This window comes from Ovis aries, chromosome 1 (assembly GCF_016772045.2).
Source record: "Ovis aries strain OAR_USU_Benz2616 breed Rambouillet chromosome 1, ARS-UI_Ramb_v3.0, whole genome shotgun sequence".
Classification (NCBI taxonomy): domain Eukaryota; kingdom Metazoa; phylum Chordata; class Mammalia; order Artiodactyla; family Bovidae; genus Ovis; species Ovis aries.
Genome location: NC_056054.1, coordinates 97,588,561 through 97,605,710, shown reverse-complemented (window position 1 = coordinate 97,605,710; position 17,150 = coordinate 97,588,561).

The following is a 17,150-nucleotide window of genomic DNA, read 5'->3' as shown; positions in this document are numbered from 1 at the left end:
TGCAGTTAGGATAATAAAAAATGTGTCCAGATACTGTCAAATGTCCTTTATGAGGTACAACTGTCCCTGTTTGAGAACCACTGACCTAAATAAATGAAGAGATATACCACGTTATGGATCAGAAGACTCAATATTGTTAAAAATATCAGTTCAGTTCAGTCGTTCAGTCGTGTCCGACTCTTTGCAACCCCATGAATCGCAGCATGCCAGGCCTCCCTGTCCATCACCAACTCCCGGAGTTCACTCAGAGTCGCGTCCATCGAGTCAGTGATGCCATCCAGCCATCTCATCCTCTGTTGTCCCCTTCTCCTCCTGCCCCTAATCCCTCCCAGCATCAAAGTCTTCTCCAATGAGTCAACTCTTCGCATGAGGTGGCCAAAGTACTGGAGTTTCAGCTTTAGCATCATTCCTTCCAAAGAAATCCCCGGGTTGATCTCGTTTAGAATGGACTAGTTGGATCTCCTTGCAGTCCAAGGGACTCACAAGAGTCTTCTCCAACACCACAGTTCAAAAGCATCAATTCTTCGGTGCTCAGCCTTCTTCACAGTCCAACTCTCACATCCATACATGACCACTGGAAAACCATAGCCTTGACTAGACAGACCTTAGTCGGCAAAGTAATGTCTCTGCTTTTGAATATGCTATCTAGGTTGGTCATAACTTTTCTTCCAAGGAGTAAGCGTCTTTTAATTTCATGACTGCAATCACCATCTGCAGTGATTTTGGGGCCCAAAAAAATAAAGTCTGACATTGTTAAAAATATCAGTTCTCCCCAAATTAATATATAAACTTCAGTACAATCCAATTCAAATTCCCAGCAGACTTTTTATCTATATTGACAATTGGAATCTAAAATGTATATGGGAATGCAAAGAACCTAGAACAGCCAAATACTTTTGAATAAGAAGAATGAAATTGGAGAATTTGCACTACATTATTTCAAGACTTACAAAACTATAGTAATCAAGATATTAATAGTAGAGTATTGGCTCAAAGATAGACAAAAAGATCAATGGAATAGAATAGAAAAATCAGATATAGAGTCGCATATACATGGAAAAAGTGGGAACAGTGACAGACTATTTTCTTGGGCTCCAAAATCACTGTGGACAATGACTATGGCCATGAAATTAAAAGACACTTGCTTCTTGGAAGTAAAGCTATGACAAACCTAGACAGCATATTGAAAAGCAGACACATCACTTTGCCAACAAAGGTCCATCTAGTCAAAACTGTGTTTTTTCCAGGAGTCATACACAGGCGTAAGAGTTGGACCATAAATAAGGCTGAGCACTGAAGAACTGATGCTTTTGAACTGTGGTGCTGAAGAAGACTCTTGAGAGTCCTTTGAACAGCAAGGAGATCAAACCAGTCAATCCTAAGGGAAACCAACCCTGAGTATTCACTGGAAGAACTGATGCTGAAGCTGAAGCTCCAATACTTTGGCCACCTGATGCAAAGAGTTGACTCACTGGTAAAGACCCTGATGCCGGGAAAGATTGAGGGCAGGAGGAGAAGGGGTAACAGACGATGAGATGGTTGGATGCCATCACTGACTCAATGGACATGAATTTGAGCAAACTCCAGGAGATAGTGAAGGACAGGGAAGCTTGGTGTGCTACAGTTCCTGGGGTCACAGAGCTGGACAGGACTTAATGACTAAACAACAAATACATGGTCAATTGATTTCAGTAAAAGTATCAAGGCAATTTAATGGAGAAAGGATAGATTTCTTAACAAACAGTGCTGAAAGAACACTATATGCAAAAAATGAACCTTGATCAAAACCTTGTACTATATACAAAAGTTAACTCAAAATGGATCATAGACCTAAATGTAAAACATAAAACTATGCAACTTCTAGAAGAAAACATTCTAGGAGAATATTTTGTGACCTTGGGTTAAGTAATGGTTTCTTAGGTATATTAATAACATTAAAAGCAAAATCTTTAAAGAAAAATGTGACAGTCTGGACTTAACTTTAGCAAAACTTTTTAAACTTCTGGCCTTCAAAAGACACTATTACTAAAATGAAAAGATGAACTGTAGATGGGGAGAAAATATTCACAATGTACATATATAATAAAACTTGTATTTAGAATGGAGAACTCAAATTTTACAATAAAAAAGCAAACAACTCCATTAAAATGGGCAAAAACTTCAACAAACACTTCATAAAAATATACAGATAATAATAAAGCACATGAAAAGATGTTCAACATCGGTAGTCAATGGGAAATGCAGATGTAAGATACTATTTCACATTTACTAGAATGGCCATAATAAATAAGACAGTAATAAATGTTGGCAAGGATGTGGAGAAATAGGGCCCTTCGTACATCTCTACTGGGAATGTAAAAGGTAAAATACCTTTGACGCAGAATTTTGCAATTTCTTGAAAAGTTAAACATCTACCTACTGTTCTACTCCTAGAAATTCATCCAAGAGAAATGTAAGCATATGCACACAGAAAGACTAGTACACAAATGTTCATAGCAGCTTCATTTGTAACAGCCACTTTACAGGAAACAACCCCACAGTTAGTGAATCAATAAACTGTGGCATAGCCATACAATGGAATACTTCTCAGCAATGAAAGAAAATGAATGAATAATACCTACAACAGCATGGATAAATCTTAAAATAACTGTGAGTTAAGTAATAAGTGCGTGAAAGAAGCCAGGCAAAAACAAAGAATACATACTGTATGATCCCACTCATATAAAATTATAGAAAATGCAAACTATCATATAGCGACAAAAGGATCAGTGGTTTCCTGTGTGTTAGTGGGGCAGGAGGCGGCGAAGGTAGGGATTATAAGAGGGCAGAAGAAAACTTTTTAGGATGATGGACATGTAATGCTTTCATAAATATGTACATACATATATATTTCACAAATATATACCTACATAAATATATATAAACTTTTCAAATTGTACATTTTAAATTTTCCCAGTTTATTCTATGTCAATTATATCTCATTAAAGCAGTAAAAAAAAAAAAATAACAGAAAGAGAGATGGATAAAGAGACATAATGGCTGACATTTGATGTTCGAAACGCACTGGTCCTTCTCTGACATCATCCCTCACCCTTAACTCTGACAGCTGTCTGCTGGTTCCAGGCTATCCACCTAGAATGTGCAATCTGCTAGGCTTCAAAAGTGCACATTATAGAATATTAAGCATAGTTCCTTCACTGTACAGCAGAAATTAACATGAGATTGTAAATCAACTACACTTCAATAAAATTTTTTAAAAGGGGGCAAAAACAAGCGCACATTGAAGCGCATTACCATCAGCTGGCAATTCACTTAATTCCTCTTTTTTAAATAGTTGTGTACTTACAAGAGGGTCACCTCTGAATTAAATCATCATAGAAAAGTTCTAGCACAGCACAGGTCTCACCTGAATAAGGCCTTTTTCCCAAGGCCATACATTCGCTTATATCCCTCTGCTAAAATTTACTTCCCACCCAACTCTGGCTTCCTTATCTTGCTACACTAGAAAAAGTTGCTCGCGCGCTTGTGTGTGTGTGTGTGTGTGTGTGTGTGTGTGTGTGTGTGTATGAAGCCCTTCTAAGCTAGAAAAAGTTCATCTCCTGTGTGTGTGTGTGTGCGCGCGCGTGTGTGTGTGAAGCCCTCTCTAATTCTCTGCCTCTTAGCACTGTATCCAGTTGCCATAAACAACATGGTTCATATTACCAGCTTATAGGGGCTTTAGCAACGTCTCCCAACCCCATTTTCCTATCCCTGTGATGACTTTTACCTAAGCAAAGTCACCTTGCCATTTGGAGTTTAAACTTGACAGTGAAGACAAACTGGTTCAGAGCAGAAATGTGCAGGCACTTGAAACAGACATAAAGAATCCCAAACCAAACAATTACCTGAAAATATTAGCATGTCAGAGAAAAAAAGAAGGTCCACATGAGAAGAAAGGTTGATCCTTAATGACACTCACCATCCAGGGAAGAAAGAACCCATTTATATCTTCTGATACTCTGATCAAAGTTATTTTTCCTTAATTTGGAATTCACTGATTAATTCTCCTGATTCTAAATTTGGGTTTCCCAGGTGGCTCAGTGGTAAAGAATCCACCCGCCAATGCAAGAGAAACAGGAGACACAGGTTTGATTTCTGGGCCAGGAGGATCGCTTGGAGCAGGAAATGGCAACCCACTCCAGTATTCTTGCCTAAAAAGTCCCATGGACAGAGGAGCCTGGAGGGGCTATAGTCCATAGGGTTGCAAAGAGTCGGACACAACTGAGCACACACACACAACAGCAATTCTAAATCCAAGTTCCACAAACAACCTTTTAACTACAATTTGGCTTCCAAATGCGGCAAGTATGCCAAGAGAACTCACTGACATAAAAGAGTGGATCTAGTTCCCTAAGATGACTCCTCATTGTAAATTAGTAATTTGCCATCCTGGCTTTATATAGTAGCCATGTGAATTTAATAATCAGTCTGAGAAACCGACTCAACAACTAAAGCACAGTTTGCACAATAATGTCACCTTGCATGATCTCTTGGGACAGAGTCAGCTTTCCTTGGAGAGATCTTTGCATTTATTTATTTTTCCACAGTCCATCTTACTATTATAACACTTATTCCACACTGTAGTTACATAGGTAAGCAGAGTTTAGAACGATAGGTTCTTGACTACCTGAGGGTAGTTTGCATCCAATTTTGTGCTGACCTCCACCATCATTGCTTGATTTAAAAACACTGAATTAAAATGAGCTGCTTTCATATATACAATGGACTATTACTCAGCCATAAAAAGGAGTGCATTTGAGTTAGTTCTAAAGAGGGAGCTGAACCTAGAGCCTATTACACAGTGTGAAATAAGTCAAAAAGAGAAAAACAAATATCATATACTTGGAAAAGGCAGTGGAGACCCACTCCAGTACTCTTGTCTGGAAAATCCCATGGATGGAGGAGCCTGGTGGGCTGTAGTCCATGGGGTCGCTAAGAGTCGGACACGACTGAGTGACTTCACTTTCACTTTTCACTTTCATGCATTAGAGAAGGAAATGGCAACCCACTCCAGTGTTCTTGCCTGGAGAATCCCAGGGACGGGGGAGCTTGGTGGGCTGTCATCTATGGGGTCGCACAGAGTCAGACACGACTGAAGCAACTTAGCAGCAGTAGCAGCAATGCTTATATATGGAATCTAGAAAGATGGTACCAATGAACCTATTTGTAGGTCAGCAATGGAGACGCAGGCATAGAGAACAGACTTGCGGTCACAGTGAGGGAAGGAGAGTGTCAGATGAATTGAGACAGTAGCACTGAAACATATACATTACCATATGTAAAATTAGATAGCCAGTGGAAATTTGCTGCATGGCAGAGCTCAAATCACTTGCTCTGTGACAACCTAGAGGCGTGAAATGGGGTGGGGGTGGGAGGGAGTTCAAGAGGGAGGGAACATACATATATCTATGGCTGATTCATGTTGATGTATGGCAAAAACCAACAAAATATTGTAAAGCAATATTGTAAAGCAAAAATTAAAAATAAATTTAAATATTTAAAAAATGAGCTGCTTTCTTACATTTTCAGTTGATCAAGAGTTAGAAAACTGGATACCAAAGATACTTTCTCCTAAGTGGAAGCCTCTAATACTCATAAACTTCTAGTACTAGAGCTAAGATAGGAATGTGAAAAGTATGTTGTGCATTCCTGGAGATCTGATTTTTAAATAAGGTCACAGTAGCATCAACCTCAGTGAAGTTCTGACTTCAGGGCATTCCTGAAATGTTTAAAAACATTTCAAGGCTCATCATCACATCAACTAAGATGAATGTAGAGATCTGTCAGATGAATAATTATTAAGGGAATAACAAAAGCATATCCATCTATTTTAACAATTAAGCCACAATATAGAGAACCTAATTCTAACCCAACAAATCTTTTTGTTACCAAAAACAGACAAATCACATGTTTATGATACAGAGTCTTGACTCATTTAAAATTTTGCAATGACAATGCTTCTTTTGATGAAAAGTGTTCACCCTAGCATATATAAAATAGTAAAGAAGAATTTAAAATTTAAATATATTCAGATTAATTTTTTGTTTCAGGCTTTAAACAAGTTTCCAAAGTATTGTTGAAAATTATTCAACACACCATCGATAGAACATGTTTAAAAGGTAATTAAGTTTGGGCCAAAATTCCACTTTATAAAAAATCAAATAATGACTACTTCTTGCCTCTTTCCATCTTTCAAGGCAGTAATTTATCCTGGATTTCTTCATAATTGTGATTCCTTTAAGCGCTGTTAACTGAATAGCCTGACTCAGTTTTCTCAAATAAACAATGAACAGTGTGATGAATAAACACAATCAAGTGTCTGAATAAATTGTTTCCTCGTTCACATAGTCTTGAACACAAAATACAGATTCTATTAATATGCAAATCTGTAATTAATACTCAAAAGACCCAAATTCTGATTTTATGCATAGCAAACAGGCCTACAGAAATGAATTTTTTTCAGATCCCCCATTAGTTAATGGCGGCCTCCATGCTGAAATCAATATTGCCCTGTAGTTTGATTTATGAGTACTAGCTTCCCATTAAAGGATAAGCTAAAGATGCTCCAACAGGGAGAGATTTATTTCAAGAAGTCAGCAGCACAATCTGTCTCTTGCCCCCCCAAAAAAATAATATATGGCAGATTTTCATTCTGCTGCTGCTAAGAAAATTTGGGCTTGATGGGTGGGGTCTTCCAAGCCAGACCAACGGAAGTGACTGGGTTTATGTGGGGCTCGTCCTGCTAGGCATCATCCAGCCAGTCAACAGGCAGGGCCCCAGCTCTTCAGGAAAAGAGAGCCTAGGAAGAAGGAACCATCACTACCCCACCCTGCTGCCTGTATCTAAGATGGGGCGGGGAGGAGGAGGGGGCAGGAATAAGATAAGGCAGTGCTTTCAACTGTACCCCCACATGCATTTTCTGGTCCTTTATCTTCTTTTAGCATCCCTAGTGCTTTCAACCTGGCATGGCCTTCTGAATCCTGTGTTCATCTCTTGTTTGACTTGACCCAGCAGGCACGGCCTTCAATCTCATCTCCGCCAACAGAGCCCCTGACTACACGCTAAGCGAAGACCTTAGGGGTAGAGACTGAGTTTCCTACGCTTTAGTCCAGGGCCAATCCAGCGCCACACCTGTATTTCCAGGCAACCCCCTACTGTCGTTCCCCCTCCGCCCCCGCCACCAGCCCCCATCATCCCCCAGTCCCCAGTCGTGCCCTTCAACCTTCTCCAAACTAATGTCACTCTGTGTCAACCCCTCCGAAGCGCCCGGGTCTCCAGCCCTGATTCCCAACCCCGAAGGCGGTTCCCCTAAACCAGCGGCGCCGCCACTCCCGGCGCAGTCTGCAGCCTCCGGGCTCCCGCGGTGCTCTCACCTCATCCAGGGTGCGGCTGCCGCGGCTGCCTCTTCCTCCTCGGCCGCTGCTGCCCAGCTCCCGGCCGGCTCTGGATGCCGTCGTTCCCGGCCGGGAGACTGCCGCGAGGACGGCGGGATTCGCGCCGCGTCCCTGGACCAGTAGGGCGCGTGGTGCGCCCGGCGGACCGCGCGGCAGCAGCAGCCGCAGTCGCAGCGGCGCCGGCAGCAGGACCCGCTGTCAGTCCTCTTCATGAATTTCCCGGCCCTAGCCAGCCCAGTCCTAGTTACCGTCCCTGCTTGGTTTTCCTAAGGGCTTCCTGCACTGCCAGGACGCATCATCTCGGCGAGGATGCTACCCACTCAGTTGCCCCTGGCGCGCTGCAGACCTGGGAAGGCCAGGCCTCCTCCGCGCTGCCTCCGCCACCTGCTCCGCCCAGATTGCTTCGGTCCCTCTCCCACAAACACTCGGCGCTGCCTCTGCACCCTCTGTCATCTCCCCCTTCTCTCCCACCCACTACCTCAACCTGGAGAGCTTTTCATTTCCAGACCTCCTTTCTGTTTTCTTCCTATCTGCTCCATTGTCACTGTCCTCAATTTCCAACCTCAAAAAGTTTCTCCTCTCACTGCTTCTCTCCATATAGTCCTGGTTTTTGTTCTCCACCCTCGAAATCCATCATCCTCTTATATTTTACATTATTCTCTCCTCAGAATCATTACTTCTCCAGGTTTGTTGTCTAGCTTTTTTCCCTCCTTTTAAAATCTTTTCTTTCAATTTTCCCTTTAGTTATTATAAAAACCTTCCTCATAAACAACCTCAATTTTTCTTTCAATTGAGACTTTCTGATTGCCATTTTCCACGAAGAGCTTATAGTAAAATATATATAACTTGGTATCTGCTATCAAATCAAAAGAGTGTTTTCATGATTAAAAAAAAAGGTCATTGATCAAATAAATCTTCCACTTAATGTTTATTCGGAAAACCCGTTTTCTTATAGTCCAGTGTTTTCTAAGAATGGAAACTGAGTCTCCAGCAAAGCAGAATGCTTCTACTGTACCATTCTATACCAGCAGTCTCACCTTACTGGTTCCGCTTAACGATTTTTGGACTTTACCATGGTGTGAACGTGAGATGCATTCACTGGAAACCAGATCTAGAATTTTGAATTTTGATCTTTTCCTGGACTAGAGATATGGGGTAATACTCTCTGGTGATGCTGGGCTCCCAGTCAGGTACATTTATAACCACTCTGTACCCATACAACCATTCTGTTTTTCACTTTCAGTATAACAGTCAATAAATTATTACATGAGATATTCAACACTATTATACAACAGGCTTTGTGTTAGATGATTTTGCCCAGCTGTAGGCTAATTAGGTGTTCTGAGCATGTTTAAGGCAGTCTAGGCTAAGCTGTGATGTTTGGTCGGTGAGGTATACAAAATGCCTTTTGACAAGATATTTTTGCTTTATGATGGGCTCATAGGGAGGTAACCCCATTGGAGGGCCTCCTTGGTGGCTCAGTGGTAAAGAATCCATCTGCCAATGCAGGAGATGTGAGTTCTATCCCTGGATCAGGAAGATCCCCTGGAAAGGAAATGGCAACACACTCCAGCATTCTTGCCTGGAGAATCCCATGAACACAGGAGCCTTGCTGGCTACAGTCCATGGAGTCACAAAAGAGTCAGACATAAGGATTCATGGGGTCGCAAAGAGTCAGACACGACTGAGCGACTGAACTGAACTGAAACAACAAGAAACAAAATCCCATTATAATTTGCAAGGCCTAAAAGAGACAAGGTTTATCTTTTAGTGCATAGTATGGATCCCAAGGTTCATAGGCAATAGTCACTATCATTAACTCAGTGAGAATAAAGCTGAACTCTTAAGTCATTTTTTTTTTCTCCCAAATCTGCTGTTCATTCTTCTGTTTTATTAACTCCAACACTACCATCCACAAAGTTGCCTGAGCCCCCGAACTGGGTATCATCAGAGATGTATCTTCCTCATACAACTCATCCAGTCTTTAATTCCACTTTTTTACTATTTCTTTAAGTGGTCTCTCCCATCATGATTCCAGCTGCTTCCAGAAAATGACACTATCAGGTATCTCATCGTTCTTTCTTTCAAACCTAACTTAATCTGTGTCTTTACATATCTTTTTCCCCCCAATATGTCTTCAGTTCAGTTCAGTTCAGTTCAGTTCAGTCCCTCAGTCATGGCCGACTGTTTGCGACCCCATGAATCGCAGCACGCCAGGCCTCCCTGTCCATCACCAACTCCCAGAGTTCACTCAGACTCACATCCATCGAGTCAGTGATGCCATCCAGCCGTCTCATCCTCTGTCGTCCCCTTCTCCTCCTGCCCCCAATCCCTCCCAGCATCAGGGTCTTTTCCAATGAGGTGGCCAAAGTACTGGAGTTTCAGCTTTAGCATCATTCCTTCCAAAGAACGCCCAGGGTTGATCTCCTTTAGAATGGACTAGTTGGATCTCCTTGCAGTCCAAGGGACTCTCAAGAGTCTTCTCCAACACCACAGTTCAAAAGCATCAATTCTTCAGCGCTCAGCTTTCTTCACAGTCCAACTCTCACATCCGTACATGACCACTGGAAAAACCATAGCCTTGACCAGACAGACTTTTGTTAGCAAAGTAATGTCTCTGCTTTTGAATATACTGTCTAGGTTAGTCATAACGTTCCTTCCAAGGAGTAAGCGTCTTTTAATTTCATGGCTGCAGTCACCATCTGCAGTGATTTTGGAGCTCCCCCCCAAAAAAATCTGACACTGTTTCCACTGTTTTCCCGTCTATTTCCCATGAAGTGATGGGACCAGATGCCATGATCTTAGTTTTCTGAATGTTGAGCTTTAAGCTAACTTTTTCACTCTTCTCTTACACTTTCATCAAGAGGCTTTTTAGTTTCTCTTCACTTTCTGCCATAAGGGTGGTGTCATCTGCATATCTGAGGTTATTGATATTTCTCCTGGCAATCTTGATTCCAGCTTGTGCTTCCTACTGAAGCAATTTACAACTCTCATCTCTTCTTTTTGTTCTTGTTTAGTTGTTTAGTCATGTCTAACTCCTTTCCGACTCCTTGGACTGGAGGCTGCCAGGCTACTCTGTCCATGGAATTTCCCAGGCAAGAATACTGGAGTGGGTTGACATTTCCTTCTCCCAGGGGTCTTCTTGACCCAGGGATTGAACCTGTGTCTCCTGCTTGGCAGGTGGATTCTTTATCACTGAGCCACCTTGAAAGACCCTCATCTCTACTAGAAAATTCTTAATTATCTTTTGTTGGCTTAATATTTTTTGGCCACCCTTTTTCTGTTAGCTCTATACTGAGCCTATAAACACGTTCACATTTTGTCATCCCTAAAACAAAGACTTCTCCCTCTAACCTCTATCATATCTCTCATTTCCCTTCCCCCTCTAACCACCACCATATCTCTCATTTCCCTTCATAACCGGTTTGCTTACATACACTGTATACATTTGATGTCTATACCTCTTGACTTACATACATTGTTTACCACCTAATTCTCTAAAATCTGGCTTCTAATCTTATTAGGCTGAGCACTGAAGAATTGATGCCTTCAAACTGTGGTGCTGTAGAAGACTCTTGAGAGTCCCTTGGACAGCAAGGAGAACAAACCAGTCAATCCTAAAAGAAATCAACCCTGAATTTTCATTGAAAGGACTGATGCTGAAGCTGAAGCTCCAATACTTTGGCCACCTGATGGGAAGAGCTGACTCATTAGAAAAGACCCTGAGGCTGGGAAAGATCAAAGGCAGGAGACAGGGACGACAGAGGATGAGGTGGTTAGATGGCACCAGCAACTCAATGGACATGAGTTTAAGTGGACTCTGGGAGATGGTGAAGGGCAGGGAAGCCTGGGGTGCTGCAGTCCATGGGGTTACAAAGAGTCAGACAAGACTGAGCAACTGAACAACAGCAATACTATTATTTAGTAGAAGTTGCTTTCCTAGCAGACCCGGACTTTGAGATTTTATCTAATACACAAATTAAAAGGAATGGGGTTCCCAAATTTAAAATGTATATGCCATTTTCATTAGTTGAGGCAGATAAATAGTTCAATGAAGTCATAGCAAACTCAAAAGCTAAGAAGTATTGAAACATCCAGTTTTAGCTAGGATGGAGGAGCATGTATCAGAGTGACTTTTCCCACCTTGGGTGGGGGAGTAGGATACAATAGAATATATAAATACTTATAAATATGTAAGTATTACATATATATATATATACACACACACATACATATATATAAATATGTTGTTGTTGTTCAGTCACCCAGTCGTATCTGACTCTTGGAGACCCTATGAACTGCAGCACACCAGGACAAAAAGATATAAATATAGAAAAATACCAAAACAACTCTTGGAAGGAACTAATGAGTAACCTAAGCAGGCAGGAATTGAATCTATCATTCTTAAGCAGAGAGAAGCACATGAAATGAGTTCAATATTCATCCTGGGATTTCTTTCCAAATCAAGCGCTAGAGAATAATCAGGGTTTCCCAGGTGGCACTAGTGGTAAAGAACCCGCCTGCCAATGCAGGAGACATAAAAGACGCAGTTTCGATCCCTGGGTAGGAAAGATCCTCTGGAGGAGGGCATGACAACCCAGTCCAGTATTCTTGCCTGGAGAATCCCATGGACAGAGGAGCCTGGCTGGCTACAGTCCATAACGTCACAAAAAGCTGGACACCACTGAAGCAACTTAGCATGCGAATATGCCTATGCCAATAAAAAATTTTTAAGGAAAGAATATTACTGTATATGTTGAGAAAATAAAGTATTGATTCAAAAGGAAAAACAAGCTTACTTCTTTTGTTAAATTTACCTACATATTTCATTTATTTTGGTGCTGTTATAAGTGAAATTACATTCTTAATTTTATTTTGGAATTATTAATTTCTAGTGCAGTTACAATTGATTTTGTACCCTACAATTCTGAAAAATTCACTTATTAATTATAATTTTTTGTGTGGGCTCTTTCGAATTTTCTATGTACAAGATTAAGCCATCTGCAAACAGATTTAAAGTTACTTTTTCCTTTCACATGTTGTTGGCTTTATTTCTTTTTCTTGTCTAATTGCCCCAGTAAGAACTTCAAATGTAATGTTGAGGAGAAGTGGGGAGAGTGGACATTTTTGTCTTGTTCCCAATTTTAGAGAAAAAGCTTTCAGTCTTTCACTTTTAAGTATCATATTACTTGTGGGTTTTTTTATAAATGTCAATTAATCAGGTTGACAAATACCTCTTCTAGTCCTAGTTTGTTAATTGTTTTTAAGAGAAAAAAGTGTTATATTTTCTCAAATGCTTTTTTTCATTTTTTGAGATGAACACTTGAGTTTTGTCCATTATTCCACTAATAGGTACATTACATATATTGATTTTCATATGTTAAACCAACCTTGTGTTTCCAGGATAAATCTCACATGGTCATTATTGTATAAACCATTTTACCTGCTTCTGGGAAAAGTTTACTACTATTTTGCTACTTATCTTTATATAAGGTATATTGGTCTGTCATTTTCATTTCTTGTGAAGTCTTTGAGTAATAGTGGCCTCATAAAATGAACTAGGAGGCGTTCACACTCTCTCTCTCTCTTTTTTTTTTTTTGGTAGGGGGAAGAGTTTGCAAGGTATTAGCATTCTTTAAACAATTGCTAAAATTCACAAGTTAAGCCATCTGGACCATAACTCTTCCTTGTGGAAAGTTTTACTACTACTGCTGCTGCTGCTGCTAAGTCGCTTCAGTCGTGTCCAATTCTGTGCAACCCCATAGACGGCAGCCCACCAAGCCCCACCTTCCCTGGGATTCTCCAGGCAAGAGTACTGGAGTGGGTTGCCATTGCCTTCTCTGACTACTATTACTACTACTACTCATTTAATTGCTTGTTATAGGTCTATTCAGGTTTTCTGTTTCTCTTTGAATCACTTTAAGTAGCTTGTGTTTTTCCGGAATGCGTCCTTTTCATCTAGTTTATCTAATTTGTTAGCATACAATTATACATAGCATTCCCTTATAATCCTTTTTATTTCCATGGGCAGTACTAATATGCCCTCTTTAATTTGTAATTTGACCCATGTATTTTAATCCCTTTAAACAAGGGAGCATAACAAAGACTAATAATAACTGAAAGCTCTGACCCTTAAGGTTGTAAAGAAAATCACTCAGAAAGAAAGTTGTTTGCTCATTTCCGACACACAAGTATGGGTAGAAGAGAGTAAAGAAGCAGGAGGTGAAGAGGTGTAAGAGGAGGAAGCCAAACAACACTGGGAACAACAGTGCAGCCCTGGGCTAGGGTCCTGGTTCCACCACGGGGGACACACGTAACAGAATCTTCGAGCTCTTTATAGAACTAAAACCTCCAACAAAAGGAAGACGTTAGCATTCTTCATTCCAGAGAAGACCATCTGAGGTTAGATTAAAAGAACCAGAGAAGCTCAGCAAGAGACTACCAGGTTTAGGCTCTGCTTATACCCCCTGATCCTTTTCAGCATCCTTGCCCTTGAACCATTGCTATAAAACTGCACCAAATTCTCCCAAATTGGGGAAACACAGTTTTTGAAGGATAAGCGCAAATTCTGTCTCTGAATTCAATCCAGCACTGGTGCAAGGAGGCTAAGCTTTTGGCTTTGCCAATTGTGAATTACGCTGTACATGCTCATTCCAGTCTGACTCTTTGCAAACACGTGGACTGTACCCACCAAGCTCCTCTGTCCATGGAATTGTCCAGGTAAGAATACTGGAGTGAGTTGCTGTTTCCCACTCCAGGGGAATCTTCCCAGCCCAGGGATGGAACCCATGTCTCTGGTCTCCTGCATTGACAGTTGGATTCTTTACCACTGGTGCCATCTGGAAAGTCCTAGTATACTGTATACAACCGATGAAGAATTGTCTCAATCCATGAGTATGCCATTCGTTCAGTCATCTATTCAAAAAACATTGAGCATTTGCTAGGTTCCTGGGGAAACAGGACACTAGCCTCTGGGAGATAACAAATGACTTCTGTTACTGCTCTGAAAGATTTTAGAGGCTATGAGGGTAAAAAAGAAATCTGTTACAACTTTTAAGTTCAATAAAATATTTTAGATCCTATCAAAACTATTCCAATTATCTTCACAACCCCACTATCTCAAAATCCAAGGGATGGGCCTGGTGGTCTCTGCCTAGCTTTCCCAACAAAGCAGAGAAATTGGACAAAAATAATGAAAGTTTCACGAGGTAGCTTCTAAAGGCAGGGAGTAGTTTTGCTTAGCCTGGACATTTGAAGCAGGCTATCTAAGGTGGTAATTATTTTAAATAGTGGCTTTCACATTACTTACAGTGTGCTTGTTCATTTTTCCTCCTTCCTCACCCAAATCCTTACTTTCACTTTAATGTCTGGACTGTGTGGGGACAACTCAGGTAAAGATTGTGAACGAACTTAAGGTTGAACAAAATGAAAGTTCTGCTTTATGGGAGCTCACATTGTAGGACAGTTTAGTTAGGGGTGATAATTCAAAATAACCATCAGCTCTGAGGGCATCAACATATTCGCAGCCTGATCGCCGCTTCCCAATCACCAGGGCAGCCAGAAGAAGCAGGCTTGAGGTGGGGCCGATGGGCGAGCGCCAGGATGGAAGGCGGGGCTCATTCGGGGAGTCCCTGGAGGTAGCCAATGGCCACCTGGGAGACGGAGCTTTTGAAACCGACTGGCATGGAATCTGACCAATCAGAAGCTAACCTGGATAAACCCCCGAAGTGGTACCAGCAGAGTTTTGGCGCAGTTTGATAGGAGGTGCGGGTTGAAGAGCGATAGCTCAGAGAACCTGCTATTTGCTAATCTGTAAGAAAAGGTTTCAGTTTTTAAATAACTGGTTCAGCCATACTACCACATATGCCTGATAGCAGCACAGAAATAGTGCCTTTTTTTGTCTGCCAAGAGCATCACTTCCTCCTGAGAAAGCTTTTTTTTTTTTTTTTTAATTATGTAATTCATACAGGAGCTGCTGTTTACTTACAGACAGTGTTTGGTCTGAGGGTTGATACGGGCCACAGGTTTCTGGGAATGTTATTCATCTTCATTACCTAGCTCAGTGTCTGGCATACAATTAGGCACTCAGGAATTGTTTAAAAATAAGTGTACACAAGCCTTTAACTGTTGCTTTCTTTGATCTCACGTGTAAAGTCTCTAACCTTCTGACTCTGTCTTAATGAAAAGTCCCATTCTGTTTTAGCAGCTTTAGATAGGTGCTTTATTTCGGTTTTTGGATACGAAATGCTGTTCTGATATTCAAATTTCTGTTTACGTCCCCCCTACCCCCCAGTACAACCTTTACAAGTTCCAAGATTCTTGAATTTGACCCATTTCATAGTGTTGTCGGGCTTCCAGCATAGATCAGTCAGTAAAGAGTCTGACTGCAATACAGGAGACCTGCGTTCGATCCCTGGGTTGGGAAGATCCCTTGAAGAAGGAAATGGTAACCCACTCTGGTATTCTTGCCCAAAGAATCCCATGGACAGAGGAGCCTGGGAGGTTACAGTCTATAGGGTCGCAAGAGTCGGACATGTCTAGTAACTAAGCACACACGAATAATGTTGTCAGGTTTCAAGCAGACATCGGGTCTTGGGGAGAGCCTAGATCCAGGAACTAGAAAGAGGCTGGAATTCCTGCTCCAAATTTTCTTCTCTATGCATTCTTCTCTTTTTGCTTCTCTCATCAACATAGCCTTACCCTTAATTAAAATATTGGTATTATCAATTTCCCATTACTGGAATTGTTCCAGCAGAGGCTGAATGACAATGACCATTTGACACCATGGTAGAAGACACATCCTTGTTGAGTGGGAGGAAGGGAAGTTAGGTCAGGTTACATCTTTGAGCTATTTTAAATGTAAGATATTATGATTTTGCCAACCTAGGCTCCCATATACCCAAGGATTGCCTTCCATTTCACTTTCTCACTGTGCTAAATAGCACCATCAGTTTGTCTTGTCTATATGCCTGTCCATTTTTGTGTGGAGTCAATCATTAGGTCTTCCTCCCAAAATCCTCTCAAGAAATAAGTTTTCTCCTAGTAGCTGTAGAGTTGTAGAAAAGGTAACAAAACGTGAGCTCTTTAACCTATGGTTAAATGTTAAGACGGAATCATATCAGGATTAGGAGGATAGGTTTTGGAGTTCAACAGCTCAAATCCTAGTCCCATTACTCCTAGCTATGTCATTGTGGAAAAATTACTCTCTGAAGTTTTTTCTTTAACTACAAAGTGGGGACCTACACTTTCTCAGTATATAATCACAAATATCCTGAGAGGCAGATAATATTCTCATATTAGAGATGGGGGCACCAAAGGAAAAAGCGATGGTAACATTTATTCAGGTGGAGTTGTCTACAGGTTTCTCCAATGGGGAGTAAATGAAGAGTTACTGGAAGTTTTGCAAGACTGTCCTGCTACCTATAATGATAGATCGCAGCTTTCAGCAGGGTGACTGATCTAGGTAATTTCTGAGATCCTGTAATATGATCACTTACTCACATATGCAATTAATATTTTTTACCAGAATCTGTTTAAGGACCTGGGCATACAGCATACACAAGCAAAAAAACAAAAACAAAAACAAAAAAAACAAACCCATACAATACACACACACACACACACACACAAAGAACTCTGCCTAAAAATATAAAAATACAGAAAATAATTTGTGCTGGATATACAACATATAAAACAAAAAAATAAATATGAAAATAT